Consider the following 16,586-nt stretch of genomic DNA (forward strand, 5'->3'; position numbering starts at 1 on the left):
GTATAGCAGTGCTGATAATACAACAAGCCACACAATGGTAGTGTAGCCATCTTAGCCATGGGGCAGGAGCAGGGAAGCTTTTTTAAAAAAAAAATTATGTACCTTTATAAAGGCCAACCAAACTTTTATAGTAGTTGGATTATTTTGAATTTCTTAAAGCTCTTCTTTGGACAAAATAGTGAAAAGCCAGGAAAAAAGCAGGGAGAAATGATAGCAGATATTACAAACCATTCACGTACCTGTTGTATTTTTCAGTGTAGTTAAGAGATTTACGGTTTAGGCATCTGGTGTTTGTTGGGGTTTTTTTTAAGGTTCCCATTTTTGTGACTGTAGATTTAGATAATAAAAATTCAGTTTCTCACTATATGAAGCATACACACCTGTTGCTTGGTGACAGTGTAAAGTTTTGGCTAACTAAGGTAACTGTCACTTAATCAAAACCGAACTAGGTAAATATACCCAGAAGGAAGAGAGCCCCAGTAATTTAAAAATGTCCACCTATTTCTGTGTTTCAGAGAGAATTTAGAAATTCTTTTCCCCCACTGAAACGTTTAGCCTGAGTGGAAGCAATGATTAAAAAGCAGTTGAAGGTGATTAAGTGTATTCCAAGTGGAGCCATGCAACTTTTATTTTCAATTTAATTAGGGTGGACTTTTGGACATGGCTTTTATTTCTGCAGACTGTTACAGTTAAGTTGCCCACAGCTCATACATGTAGAACCTGCTTGTTGTTTTTATGGGACAGTGACAAAGAAAACAGAACTGAGTAGTATAAAACATTTGAGTATTGCGCAGCAAAGGATTGGCAACAGCATATGGAAGAATTATTCATTATTTCTAGCTAATGAGATTACTGACCAGAAACAGCCAAAGTTTAAAGTTCTCAGCAACTGCTAGAGGGATTGCATTTTGTTTTGTGATAAATCTATTACAGCTCCAAAAATGTGAGGGTGAGGGGGAGAATCTTGCTGTTTTGCAAAACATTTTAACTGAACACTAATCCTCAAATTCCTATATTTATTGTGGTATGTTTTATATTAGATAAGAGAATGCTAAAGCAAGATGAAGTTATATCATAAATGTGGTTGATCAGATAAAATTAACTGAAGTGTCTGAGACATTTGAAATTGCCTAAGGAGAACTTTCTATGATCTGTGCATATTTTTGAGATTAATGATAAAAATTTTAAAGATTCATAGCCAAAGTAAATTTAACTAGCTAAATAATTATCAACAGAAGTGCAATCTGCAGATAGAAAGAAAACCTATGAAAGACCCTTTTTTGTACAAAAAGGGGGAATTTATCCAAGAAAGGAAGCTTCTTAAGAGCACTTTTTACCTTACAAAGAAGGTACAGAAAGTAATTTTTATCCAAATCTTTAAAAATGTGCTGTACATTATTGCCACTGTAACATATAGGAATTCCCCCAATACAAGTGAAGATGTGAAGTAGTCCTTGTAGGTTAGCCCTTTTTTGTAAGCCTAACATCTGACTTAATAGAAACAAATTAAGCCTTGAACAATCAGCTTGTTTACTAGTACTATAAAATACCTGCTAAATAGTCTCTTAACCTGCTAAATGATCTCTTAATGAAGAAAATAAAGATACTTCAGATCTATTTGGGGTAAATAGGCAGTTACTAACCTGCAGGAATCATTGTTGTTCTCTGTAAAATGATAATGGGAAAATTACACAAACCTTAGTTGTAGTACTAGTAGAGGACAAATCTAGGGGACAAGATACATGGCCACATCTTTAAGTAGATAAGCTAATAGAAATATTTTAAAGCCAATCCATATCTAAGGCAAGATTAAAGAATAGCCTTGCTGATTAAAACTGTTGTTTATATGTACATTTAGGAGAGTACATGTCAACAGGACTATCATCTATAATCATACAGATTTAGGATGATGAGATTTGTAAATGAAGCTTCTATCCCATTTTGTACATATTTATTGGTTGTTTAAGGTAAGGATCAAACATTTCATTAGCCTTCATGGGTTGTAAGGTTTATCAAAAGAGGATACCTAATGCTTGAAAAGACATTTCAAGCCATCAACTCTTTAATCTAAAATCGTAGAGCTTGGAAGATATCTGAAGGTGAAGGCTCAGCCACATGGACTGAGAGTGAATTCTTTCATATTTACACACCCATTACATTTTATTACTGTCTGAACAAGGAGTAAATGTATCATACAAACCAATTCCAACTGGCTAAGCCAATTAAACTATGCCGTGTGGAGCAGACAGAGTTTGCAGGGGTCACATGCTGGCCCAAATCCTTCCTGGCCCAAATCCAGCAATGACCAGTTAAGTCTTTATTATGAAAGCAAATTCTGCTTCCTAAGTTTCTGCGAGCTTTCTAGCCAACAAAATATTAAAAAAGAGACTGGGCTCTAACAGATGCTTTGTCAGAAACAGTTTGTTCAGGCGAGATAAAAACCAGAGTGCACAATACATTTTGATTGGGGAAAAAAATATTTTGCAGTGGGATCTGATATCCTCTTCATACAAAAAATGAACGATCCCCTCAGGCATCTTGCTCTGCCAAGGGATTGTTCTATAAAAATGAGAAATATGCCATGCAGTCTTTTGTTTATTTTTTTTCTGACAAAGCAGCAGTTTGAGATTGCCTCTCTATTCTTTCATTATAATTGTCATGAGCCCTCTTCTTCATGCCTTCTAAAACTTTCCTGTTCTATTAACATTGCATAGGATTTGGTTTCGAACATATTGCTACTACTAGGTTGCTTTTAAAAATTATATTCAGAAAACTAACTTAGTTGCTTTTTTTTTTGGCAAACTCAAATCTTCCAAGTTAATTGAAACTGGGTCAGCCTGCCTTATACAATGACCAGCTAGGGGGGATAGCACTGAGTTGATCTTGGCTCATCTTGAAAAACTAGCAGGGTCAGACCAGATTACTTCTTGGATGGGAAACTATTAGGAAATACCAGGGCTGCAGCCTAGACTGGACATTAGAGAAATATCTCAGAAGAAGACAATGACAAAATCCTTCTAAATTTTCCAAGAAAACTACATGGACATACAGTATCCATGTTCTTGAACTCATCAGGAATCAAAGTCAGCTCTAAGGAGACTTCACTTTTTACCATTATGCCCTATGCCAGAGGTCAGCTGCCTTCTTCCACATGGGGCCAGAAGCCATGTTTGGGAATAGATGGTGGGCCACTTTTTCTCTCTTTCAGGCAATACATAGGCCTTTGGGAGGACTCTTCAGGGCAAACCATAGATGTGCATTTCTTTCTTAGGGGAAATAAAGGGAGGTACGGCCAAAGGGGAAAATGAGGACATGCTCTGCAGAGTCTCGGGTTGCCTCTTGTTATTTGGGAAAGAAATAGATAGGGAGGAGGAAGAGACTGCATTAACTACAGAGAATAAGGAAATTATCTAGATAGAGAGAAGCCAGATCTTTTGGCTTAAGCCCAAAACAAGAAGAAAGCATGTGCAAGCCACTGAAGCAGAGACCTCCCTAATTCACATGAGTATGAGAGGCGGTGCAATGCTATGTGGGAATGACCTTTGGAGACAGGAGGAAGAGCTGCAGAATGGGGAATGGTCAGATAAGAGGCAGCTTAACCTCCAGAAGCAATGGGGGGTGGCAAACATCTTGGAAGGGACCCTCCCTCGTTTCTTGCACTGTAAAGGCAAGTGGAGAGAGATGTACTTTCAGACTTGCAAGATTCTGTTGATGTAACCTTACAATAAAGTTAGATCTAGTACTTCTGAATGTGCTTTTTGTCTGGACAACCTTGCAAGGCTGACAGTTGCCAAGGTTGAGAAACCCTGAACTATGCCAATCTATGCCCTTTTGCTCTGTGTCAGGCAGCACATTTCCTTAGTTAAGTGTTATTGACCATACATATCCTTATTCAGAAATGTGTGCCCCTCTCTTAACTGGCTAGATAACATCTTCAAAGAATGGGATCTGAACTGGAACTAAAATGCCGAGGGGAAGCAAAGAGATAACAAGCTTACCACACTATCTTGCTATAGGTAGTTTTACAGCAATCCGGTTATGGAAAACTGCAGGGTTCTTTCCTGTTTCCCAGGTTCCAAATTAGCTCTTCAAACAGGCAGCTATTAAGAGATGGTTTTCTGCTCCCTTTCATGTGTTATAATGTTCATGAGTGGTGAGTACATTAGAAATACATTTTCTTGTCTAATTAATCCTTCCTTGGTTAAAGTCACTGACAGTTAAAGGACTTCCCCTAGAATCAGTTTTGAAGGCCATTGGAAAACAAGGCTAGCAGTTACTTACAGAGGATTGGTGCCAGCAAAACTCTCCCAAAAACACAAGGGCTCTTAGTTTGGGGGGGGGGGGAAGCTTTTGATCCAACAGAGATTTTCTTCTGACAGATTTGCCTCCTTCTCCCCCTGTGGTCTCCCATTTCTCTCAAAAAATCTGCTGTAGCAGATTGGAAAACCCTCCGGAACAATCAGAGGGAAAAGGTAATTACTGAAAATGGCTTCAAAGCAAACTCTGCCCCCTCTCTTTGGCAGAAATGTTCTGAAAGGGACTCTACTCAGAGCGCTCCCAACAAGGTTTCAGCCCATTTTGGATGGGTTTGTGCTCTCCCTCAAAGAGAAGTTTTCCTAAAGCTCAGATGCCACTGGAGACACAGGGAGCAGCTGTTCCAGTTACCCTGAGGGGAGCAGTGCGGCCCTTCCTAAGACAGTCAGATCTGGTAACAAGTATTCATGCCTTGGTTACAACCTATCTTGACTATGGTAATGTGCTCTACGTGGGCCTAGTCTTGCAAAATCTCTGGAAATTGTGTTTTATGAAAAATGTAGCAGCTCAGCTACTAATTGGGACAAGCTGCAAGGATCATAAGATGCATTGTACTGAAGGATTTGCCCTGCTTGTCAGTTCCTTACTAGATACAATTTAAATGTTGGCATTGATTGTCAGCGTCCCAAATGGCTTAGCACTGGGCTGTCTGAAGAACTACCTCTCCTATTACGAAATTGCCCTGTTGTTAAGCTCTGCAGAAGAGATGTTTCTGAGGATAACCCTGCTGTCAGAGGTCTGTCTTTCTAGTACACAAGAGAGGGCCCTCTCCTGCATTGCTCCCATGCTATGAAATGTACTCCCTCGGGAGTTTTGTTTGGTGCACACACTTAGAATTCAGAAAAAAAATGTAAATACATATGACTTTCATGAAGTGTGTGTATGTATGTATGTATGTGTATGTGTGTGTATGTATGTATGCCTTCAAGTCAGTGTTGACTCCCAGCAACTGCCCGGAGAAGTCCCTGCAGTTTTCTTGGCAAGATTTTGGAAGTGGCTTGTCATTGCCTCCTTCCTGGGGCTGAGAGAGAATGACTGACCCAAGGTCACCCAGCTGGCTTTGTGCCAAAGGACTGGAACTCATGGACTCCCAGTTTCTAGCCTGATGCCTTAACCACTGCACCAAACTGGCTCTCCTTAATTGTTAAATTGTTAAATGGTTTAATGTTTAATTGTTAAATGAGTTTGATATCAATTTTAGGTTAAATTTAATGTATATTTTAAACTTCTTATATGCTATGGCATAAATCAAATGCATTTTAAAACGGGGATTTCAGTGAAGAGTATAAAGATTCTGAGAATAAGTAAAGAAAAATAATGAAGAAAATGAAAGGAAAAGCAATTAGAAATCAGTCAGTATATGATGTTGATCCATACTCCTGGAGAAGCTATAAGAAAACTATTCAACTCTAGCCTTTTTAATTTATTTGCTTTTACTGTGTTAGGTGTTACCTAGTTAATTTTTCCAGTCATGATCTATTGAAACACTGCTGTCTTAGCTTCTGCCAAAACAGGGGTACATTTTACAATCAATCAATCAATCATTTAATTATTTAATTATTGTGATTTGGAGAGTATAATTAGCCATTTTTGCCTATTTGGAGAGTGCACTGGGCTTCTAACACCCTTTCAGAATGAAGTTACTACTATTGGACCTCTTTCCATGAATAAGCTTTATTATTCCATGAATAATAAAGCTTATTATTACACAAATAATCTTTATTACGAAGCAAACTTCTTAATAATTAATTTGAAAGCAAGCACAATTCTATAGACTGTTGCAGAGGGAGGCTGCTCAGATATTTAAATGGAACTGTATGCATTTTTTAAAAAATTGATCTGTAAACGCCCTAGTTATTTCTATTTGAAAAGAGAAAAGAGTGGTTAAATGATAGGACTCAATATAAATTCAGTGCAAACTTATTCTTCTATATTCACAAGCTAATATACTTTAGTTCAATGGGAATCGCTCCCCAGATAAGCTGATAAGTTTATTCAAGCTTTTATGCATAGGTATCAGTATTTGTTGGTGTGAAACGGAAAAGGATTGGTTTCCACTGACTTAATCATGAATTACATCAGATATTCTAGAATCATGGTGAGAATGGAAGCACCAGTGCACTGTGATACCAAACCTAGTGTTCAGATTGAATGTTCTTCCAATTCTGGAATAGAACATACATTTTTTGCAAGCAAAATATGTATGTGTCTTTTTGTTTGAAAATGCACAACTGCTCAGGCTTCTTTTTCTGATTGTGTTTTTAGAAGTCTAGAGCAGCAAGGAAGGAAAGCAAGGAAGCCATTGCCTTGGTGATTATACTACAGTTCTTTTTTTCCAAATGAATCCACTTCTCTCAACCTCTTAGCAGCTGGTAAATGCTTAAAGTAGGAAAACCCGTGCACTGTAGTAAAAGACCTAAAGGAATGCATATAGGATACATCATTTAAAATTGTGGCTCTAACTGTGAATGCTCAGATACGGAATTTGCAATTGCAAGCAACTGCTCAGGAGAGGGCCATTGTCAAATTGATAAGCTTGATGTAGCAGTAATTTACCTAGGCAGTGGGAGGCAATGGCAGGTTTTATATCTGATTTACAGCTCCAGTAGAAGGTTTTGAAAGGGTTCAGCGGTAAATAAGATGCTATTTCAAATATACATGGACATCCACTGCCTAATTAAACTTTTGAAGAAGCTGATAGTTATTGGTCCCTTCAAATGTTCAAAAGTTTATTGAAGTATCATTCATTAAGTTATCTATTGGATTTACATTCCCCTTTTCACCAAAAATTGGTTTATAAGGTAACTAATAATTTACAATTTAAATTTGTAAGTGAGATGGGTGGTGACTAACTTTGAAATATAAATAAATAAATAGGTTACTAACAAAAAGTGAAACCATTCAAAAGAATCACTAAAACATTCTAATAAAAGTAATAGGACCCATTCAGCTCAGTGGTCAGGTCAGCTTATATACTGAAGGCCTTACAAGCGAAAGAGAGATTTGCCATCCAAAATTCTTAAAACTGTATAATTTGAATGCAAGGATTCAGTAGTTAGTTAGAAATTAATACATCCTACGAAGAGAAAAAGATGGATTAATCTTTCTTTTTCTTTTTGTGGTTTTTTGCTTTTTTGTAGTTTTTATCTTTGCTTTAAACTTAATAAAATTCTTATTAAAAAAAGACATTAATCCATCCTAAGAAATAAATATTAGAGGTGTGCACAAAATGAAAAATCTGCACAGAACTAACAGTTGTGGCTAAGAGATTTGGGTGGGTCATGGTCCAGCCCAACTGAAACCCAAATCGCTTCGCTACTCCCAAATTTTACCCAAGAAAAAAAATCCAGAGGAATCTTATGGGGTCAATAGGACAAGGCAGATGCATCTTGCCCCTCTCTCCCTTCTTTCTCCACATGATCTGTGTGCCACTTTTCCTCCAACCTTCCCAAGGCTTTCTCCTCTCAACAGCTGCCACACTTGAACACTTGAATTCAAGTACAGCCCCCTCTCATAGCCTACCTGCTCCTCCCCCTAATCTTTCTTCCCCTTAGGCCCTGCTGCCACACACCACCACCATTGACCTTATTTTTCACCCACTGTCTCCCACACTTGTTTCCCATGTTGGAGAAACCATGCATGCTTTGGTCCAGCCATGAACCACCTAATGCTGGCTGATCCATATATGGAATATTTTGCATATCCTTCTGAAAAGTGTATATAAATTCATATCTGTTTTACTTCTAATAATTGTACAAGTGATCCTGTGCATGTTTTGAGGGACTTACTTCCAGGAAATCATGCAAAAGATTACAGCCTTAGCTAGGCCTGAAATAATATCTGACTCTAATTTCACACATTTTAGACTTCCAAAGCTGCAACCTTTTTCAGGAATAAGTCCCATGAAACTTAATGGGACATTCAATCAATGGAAATAGTTGTGTTAATTATTATTATTATTATTATTTGTATTCAGTTTCTTCCAAAGGAATCCAGAGTAGTGCACTGAAAAGAGTCACAGTAAAAACAATTTAAGGAAAACAATATATAGTGGCAAAAAACAAACCCATAAACCAATAAACATGTAGTGCTTAGCTATACATCAGTTTAAAAAACCTTTTATTACAGTTAAAACAGAACAATTCTTTGAAAACAGTCTGGTCTTGGGTGATTGATGCCCTGTAGCATAAGAGAAAATACGATAAAAATTAAAAAAAATATTTCAGATAACTAGAGTGCTATTCAAAATGACAACTAATTTTAATTAAATTAATCTCATATCAATTTATGAAGAATTTAAAGGATTTTAACCTTCATGGAACAAAATCCAAGAAATTAACAAAAGGTTTGAGGGATATTTTATTATCATAATCTATAGTCAGATAAGTCTTCGAATAATAGACAAAGCAATATACGTGGTACTTAGAATAATAGAGTTTTAAGGGGCCATTAGGCTATTGAGTTCAATTCACTGCTCTCTGCAAGAATCTAAATTAAAGCATCCCCCCAGCCCCCCAGAGGGCTATCTAGCCGCTGTTGAACATATCCAATTGGAGCACACCACCTCTCTGGATAATTGGTTCCATTGCCTAATGCATATTCCATCAAAATCTGTCCTCTGAAATAGAATTAGTCTTGACTTTCTTCTCTGTGACATCTTTTGATGTATTTAAAGAGTGCTATCATATCACACCTCAGTCATCTTCTCTCAAGGCTAAGTGTACCCAGCTGCTTCAGTCTTTTTTCATAAGGCTTTTTTTTTTATCCTTTGATCATCTTCGTTGCCCTTTTTTGAACCTGTTCCAGTTTCTCTGAATCCTTCTTCAAGTATCATGCTCAGAACTAGCCACAGTATTCAAGGAGGAGTTTGATGAAAGCAGAATAGAGTAGAACCATTATTTCCTGTTGATTTGGAAATTATAATTACATAGATGTGGCCTAAAATTGCATTTGTCTTCTCTGAAACCAGATTCATACTGCTGCTCATATTCAGTTCACAGTTAACGCCTGTTCCAAAATCTTCTTCACGAATACAGTTGCCAAGTCAAGTCTCCCCAATCCTATACTTGTAGGTTTGATTTTTGTTTCCTGTGTGAATAACTTAGCACTTGTCCATTAAATTTCATTTGGTTACTTTCATCCCATTTCACCAACCTATTAAGATTGTTTCGAATTTTAGGGTATTAAATATCCCAACCAATTTTGTATCATGTGCAAATTTTATAAATACTCTCTTCTCTAAAACATTAAAGACAATACTGAAGAGAGAGGACTCAGAACAAATCCTTGTGGCACTCATGTGATAACTCTCTCCGGTCTGATGAGGAACCATTTATGATTAGTTCCATCTCCTTGCATTGTAGAACATATTTTATACTTTGCAAACATTCTTATCTCAGTACATGGACATTGCCAGGACATACAGCGTTCTGCAGTGACCATAACAACTACTATTAGTTTGTGGGAGGGTAATGTGTGCCAGGCTCTTTGGATTTTCTTTTTTCTTTTTAGTTTATTTATATTCCACATTTCAGATATATAACAAAATGTTTTTAAAATAATGAAAGGGTTTATTCCAATCAAATACAGTATACATATCCACATACAGCAGTATCAAAATTAAGGGAACCAAGCCAAGCTTGAGGTTGCTGAGAGGAGAGCACAAATACCGTCTTCTCAAGAAAGGCTGGTCGCACAATTTTAAAGAAATATCAAAGCTTTCTTAAAGGCTTGCCCTAAATTTCCAAGGAAGCTGGAAGGAGAGATTCCTTAACTAAGGCCTACCAGGAGAAGCCCTTTCTTTGTCCTTTGTCAATCTGTCTTTTCTAATGAGCAAGCACCTGAAGAGTCTAGATGACTGTTTCTCAACCTTGGCAGCTTGAAGGTGTGTGGACTTCAACTCCCAGAATTCCCTAGCCAGTATGCTGGCTGGGAAATTCTGGGAGTTGAAGTCTACACATCTTCAAGTTGCCAAGGTTGAAAAACTCTGGTCTAGATCATATGGCTGAAGATTCTTTAGGTGATCTTACAAAAGTTTATAAAAGGAATAAACAGTTCTGTAAAACCAAGCCAGAAATGCATTTCAGAGAAAAAAACTTTTTGTGTATATACTTAAATATGCTTTCCTGGGTCAATTTTTGCTGGAGTTTTTAAAATCAAAATGTTACACATTGGCTGTAACAAAACAACAAAGTCCCCACAATTAAACTTGGCTTTTCAATGAGGGGCGTATTTTAGTTCAAGGAGGCTTTTATATATAGGGAAAAAAAATGGTGAATGCTAAGTGGCTGAAATCTCCTAGAAAAATGATATAGCAAGTCTTTTTCTGTGAAAATTATTCAACAAAAAACACTCCTGGCAAATGTTACTTCATGTTATTAGTGTCAAGTATTTATTCAATTGACCTGATGTCTTGATTATTGTATTGTAACATTTTCTGAACCCAGATACATGTTTGTTACAAAAATTACACAGAATTTTATATATTCAGATGTGTGAACAAAGCGAAGTAGGTGAGTGAAAGAGCATAGAAACCCAGTGGCATTGTCCTCCGGCTTAGGGGTTGTTTATTTCTTTGCATTGGAAAATAGTTTATCTGATTTCATTTGGGAATCCATTCCTACTCTTCTTACTATCTATAAAGTATTTCTTGTCTTTTTAGTGCAAGATTGTGCCTCAGATGTGGAAATGTATGTTTATCTGCATATATTTTTTTCCAGAACTGTATTGAAGGAGATGCATTCTTCTTAATGAAAATTTAAAAATACTTTGGTCTTTTATGTCCCTTTACAACTGAAAATGTTTCATACAGAGGTACCAGAACTTTGCTGCAAAATCCAGCCAATCACTAAGTAGAACCCAAAAATATCTTGCTACCACCTAGTGGTTGCCAAGATTTTTGCAGCCCAGATGGGATAGACTTCTTTAATGCTGGTTACGTCCCAGGGTCTTACAGCAAACACAGCACTGTGTGTTCTGGCACTACGACCTGCAACAAATTTCTGTTCCTAAAGCCCTACTTTGCTCTGATTACAGTCAGTCACGGAAAGCAGTAGAGTATCTTAAGACAGCCCAGGCTGAGGCTGGTTTCTCTGAGAAGCCAGATGGTACATGCCATGTGCAATTTATGTCAAAGCCAGTTAATGTTGAACTGCTGCAGAAGGACTTTCTGCTCTCTTCCTCTTCACCTCCACCCCCCCCCCCCGCCCTTCTCAATCTTAAATCAAATCGTGTATTTCATCGTGTAACAGTTAATGTATTCTGCAGCTGCTTTGGTTAAAGGGCAGTAAGTGGTCCTTGAGTAGAAGAACAGATACTCAGTTACCAAGACACAATTAGATAAGCCAGCTGTCACTTTATACTTTCTTATATGTACTAATACTACTATTTTTGGCTGAGCATCTCTCTGTAGAGCTTAACAAGAACAGACTTGTGAAAGAACAAGAAAGGATGTGAGAAGGAGACTTTTATTGCATCGGTAATGGCGTTAGATCCAGAATAACTCATAGGGGTTTCTTTAAGCCATGCCAGCTGAAGATAAATTATGAAATATTTAAGCCCTTAAAGATCTTGGACAGGAATATTTTTTTAAAAAAAACAGCTAATGGAACAAATAGTTGGACAGCTGAGAGGGAATGCTGTTCTTTAAAATCAACATTTTACTTAGGTATCTATCTGTGTGTTGCTGATCTGCTAAGGGGTGTGTCTGCGTGTCTGTGTGTATCTCTCTTTCCATGGAGGTTCTTCAAATTATTCAGTGCTAGCTGGGAGGAGGAAACATCGAGCCCCCTCCAGACCACCCCAAATATTAACAGAGAAGACGTACTTAATAGCCATGGAATGTCCAAGCAAAAAACGTTCTTCTCCCTTTATCATTTCAAGCAAAGATTCCACAGAGGGGTTTTTCTCCCTTTGTCCTACACAGTAGCAAGGAAGAGCACTGGAACTCTGTGAGAATATGAAAAACTCTTGGCGCCCCATAACTAACATAATGCTAAACCAAGTTCTTGGTAATACCCAAAAATCTGCCATTTCTATTTTATGTCCCTAATAAAATCTTTGGGCTGCTTACAGTTCATTATTTAATTTTTTAACAACAAGAAAAGCCATGTCTGAAATTGTAATAGTATTTTTGTCACATTAATTTTAGCTGTCATAGAATCAATTATCTGGAAATAATCTATCTGAAAATAATTTCTAGCCATAGAAGAAAGGAAAGTATATTATCATTGAAAAGGATTAATAGAATGCCTAATATCTACTAAATTCAAAATATCATCTTGAAACATTTTATGAATCTGAAAGTATAATTGGAGAGGTTGAGTGTTATGATCTAAAAGGGGATCCAGTGTTTAAATAAAATCATTCCACAACTATTATTTGACCTGCTGACAGTATACAAATATTGAAAGCCAGTATGTATTTGTTCTGAATAATCTCTGGTTGACCCATATAGGTTTATGAGTGGGCTGGGCTGATGATTGCCCAGTCTGACAATAAAATTAAAAAATATTCTCTGATATTTCTTTTTCAGCTGTCAGCTTGGAAAATCTAATTATAACCACAAGACTAACTGCACATTCACAAGCTCTGTATAAAAAGCTGTTTATCTTTAGGAAGAATATGAGTCTGCTGCAAAAAAAGCAGTTTCAGTTCCATTCTTTTTTAACTTAGGTACTTCCTGTGCGTAGATGGAGACCCTATACTGTTAGACTCCATGTATAAAGGAAACTACCATCAGATATTAATATTCTAAAAAGTGAACAAGAAAATGTCATATGCCAAATCTAGACCATAGCAGAACACCAAACCAAAAAAATTAAGAAAAAAGTAAAATGATAAAAAATATGTTGATAGTATTTAGTATTTTTATTTCATATGTGCTTATGTCTAAGTGCAGTACAAGACCATTTTCCCCCCCAACAACCTTGTGAGGTGGTTTGGACTGAGAGTGACTGGCCCAAAATCACCCAGTGATACTCTGTAGCCAAAGGATCGACTAGAACCTCAGTCACCCCTTCTCTAGTCCAACTTTATAAGCACCACACCGCATTGGCTCAACATTAAAAATAAAATCTATACATCTCAATCAACAGTAGTCCAACATTAAGCAACACATCCTTGCTACGCATACATAAATTAATAAACTAATCAAGTGATTGTTAGTGAATGCAGATGATGTGAAGTTAAGGAGGGGAAGAAGGAAAAAAAGAGGGAGAGTACAGTCTGTAATCTTACTCTGTAACCATATATACAGCTATAACAGGCAAATGTAGTTAAGAGCCATAAAGTAAGTAATTTAAGAGCATAGATACCAAAATAATAAAATGGCAAAACATAACAAGAAAATTTTAATTCTGTTCTTTCATTATGAATTTAAATTTTTCATCTTTCACATGATTACAAAATGATTTCTGAGTGCCATTTGATAATTTAAAACAAAGACAGCAGAAAACCTGATGAAATGTTAGTTTCTCCTCCTTAGTCATATCATTCACTAAGCAGAACATCTTTCTAAATTGTTGAACTTTTTTGGTATAATCTGGAAAAAAATAGAGACCTGTTGTATTTTGCTGTTCAGTTCATCTTAGAGATCATCAGGCTCTGTGTAAATTTGGGCCTTGTGCAAATCTTAGAAACCTCAGAATGTGTGGTCTGGACATTATCTGGAGTTGAGGGATGTCACCTTCAGTCCCCCATCAGTCCCTGGTCAGATCACTCTCTGGTAGTCTTGGAGTTCTCTGCAACTGCTGCCCACTGCAAGGAGGAAGGTCTTTGCATAAATCCATCTTGGGTGCCAATTGATCATGAAGTTCTGTCCATGAACTCTTATGCCTTGATCATCTCCCAATTGGACTATTTCAACATGCTCTACAGCCCTTGAGGATGACCTGCAAGCTACAGCTGGTCCAAAATTCAGCAATGCAGATAGTCATGGGTGCACAAAGATATGCCCATGTAATTCTGCTAATTCCTCAGCTATATCAGTTCCCATTAAGTTTCTGGGTGCAGTTCAAATTTCGGATTACCACCTACATATGCTTTCATGGCATTTTTGTTGTTTATTCGTTTAGTCGCTTCCGACTCTTCGTGACTTCATGGACCAGCCCACGCCAGAGCTTCCTGTCGGTCGTCAACACCCCCAGCTCCCCCAGGGACGAGTCCGTCACCTCTAGAATATCATCCATCCACCTTGCCCTTGGTCGGCCCCTCTTCCTTTTGCCCTCCACTCTCCCTAGCATCAGCATCTTCTCCAGGGTGTCCTGTCTTCTCATTATGTGGCCAGAGTATTTCAGTTTTGCCTTTAATATCATTCCCTCAAGTGAGCAGTCTGGCTTTATTTCCTGGAGGATTTCATGGCATAGGACTGGGTTATTTGCAGGACCTCCTATCCCTGATAGTTTCTGCCCATCCCAGAAGATCTGACAGAGTACTTTGGGCTGCCTCTATGAAACTGTATCATCTTGTGCGACCCAAGAGTTGTACCTTCTCTGTCATAGCGCCTGCCCTATGCATATTCCCTGAGATTTGGATAGCCCTGACCTTGCTGGACTTTTGCAAAATCTTGAAACCTGGGGAATGGGTCAGAGTGCTGTAACCTGTCTGTAACAGTTGAGATTATGATTGTAGTTTGGCCCTGATTGCTTTGTGTCTTTTGTTGCTTTATTTGATTGTTTATTATCTGGGGTTTGTTTGTTTCTTTGTTTTAATCCTATGTAAACTGCCAGAATCTCAGTTTGCAAATTGGGTGGCTGTATGGAAAGGAGAAGCTGGAATGCAATGAGCAATGGGTGGCAAGACTGAATGAATAGGTTAGAATAGTAGCATCTCCTACTTACACTATACATAGCCATAGCTAAATTTCAAAATAGTACAGGTAGTCCTCACTTAACAACAGTAATTGGGACCAGAATTTCCATCATTAAGCAACACAGTTGTAAAGTGAGACATCACGTAACCGCACCGCTTAGCAATGGAAATTCCAGCACTTTTGCTTGCTGTCATTAAGCAAATCAATGCAGGTCATTAAGCAAGGACATCATGTGATTGCCATTTGCGACCTCCTGCTGGCTTTCCCATTGACTTTACTTGTAGGAAGCTGGCAAAGAAGGTTGCAAATGGCATTTGTGACCGCAGGGATGCTGTGACCGATGTAAGTATGAGGACCTGTCCTGAGTACCACTTGTTCAGCACCCTCATAAGTTTGAATGATCGCTGAATGTGTGGTCATTAAGTGAGGACCACCTGTATATCTGATGATAAGATTTATCCTAATTTCAAATTTTGGTATGCAATCAATATTTACTCAGTTTATTGGGTGGGTTGAGATAAGTGGAATGACTTAAGCTGTTACTCTTTAATTCTTTTTTTTTTTTAAGGTGAACAGAAAAGCCCTCCCTCTGAATAAAGATTCAGTGTAGTGCTTTCTTCAGTAATATGAAACTAATATTAACACTATTATTACTGCTCACAAAATTACTCTCCAACAGTTCATGAAAAAGAACATTTTAAAAAATCAGGAAATTTTAAATACTTAAAAAAAACAAACCAATTCCTGTTTCAAAAATAGCAGAAAATGGCAGTCATAAACTGAAAATGTATTCCAGTTTGGTGATGAGAATTATGATTTAACTTTTTAAGCTGCTGCTGAAAAAGTTTACAGCTTTTTAAGTGGAATTGGAATAGGAAGGAAAAACACTGTAGATGGAAGCTAATTTCCCTTGCTAGTTAAACCCTAGTATGTGCACACTGTCTTGGCAAGGTATCCTAAATTTTCTTTTAGCTGTTCAGAAGGAAGCTTTATTAATTCATTTCATACAACAGCAACCAAAGCAAAGCAAACTTAGCCAAATTCATTTGAAAGTGATGTGCTTAGAATCTTGTATTAAATGGGCCAGCCAGGAAAACAGAATGACTACTAGTTATATGTATATTTGGAAAGGAGTAAAGCTTTGTTTGTTTAATATAGAAGGATGAGCCTGGAAACTAGAAGTTTTTCATAACTAGATTTGAAAATTATGCATCAAACAATTTACACAGTACACCGTATGGATTGACCTTAACCACATTTTACTAGACATACTAGACATACTAGCAAATATTTTTGTTTTATTTTGTTTTAACACAGCACAAGTGAAAATAATGATATTAAACATTTAAAAGAAAGTATACATCAGTCTCGCCCACTGGATTTCTTCCAAACTCTTTCAACTACAATTCCCATGAACTATAATCAGCATGATCTTGGCCATGTTGGTTAATGATGTAGATAC

The 16,586-nt window shown here is 37.3% G+C and overlaps 1 protein-coding gene across 1 annotated transcript in view; it reads left to right on the forward strand.

The window, feature by feature from the left end:
- Positions 1-16,586, forward strand: part of KCNQ1 (potassium voltage-gated channel subfamily Q member 1) — a 375,374-nt gene that overhangs the window by 281,645 nt on the left and 77,143 nt on the right. The gene's annotated exons all lie outside the window — the stretch shown is intronic.

This window comes from Candoia aspera, chromosome 1, assembly GCF_035149785.1.
Source record: "Candoia aspera isolate rCanAsp1 chromosome 1, rCanAsp1.hap2, whole genome shotgun sequence".
Classification (NCBI taxonomy): Eukaryota; Metazoa; Chordata; class Lepidosauria; order Squamata; family Boidae; genus Candoia; species Candoia aspera.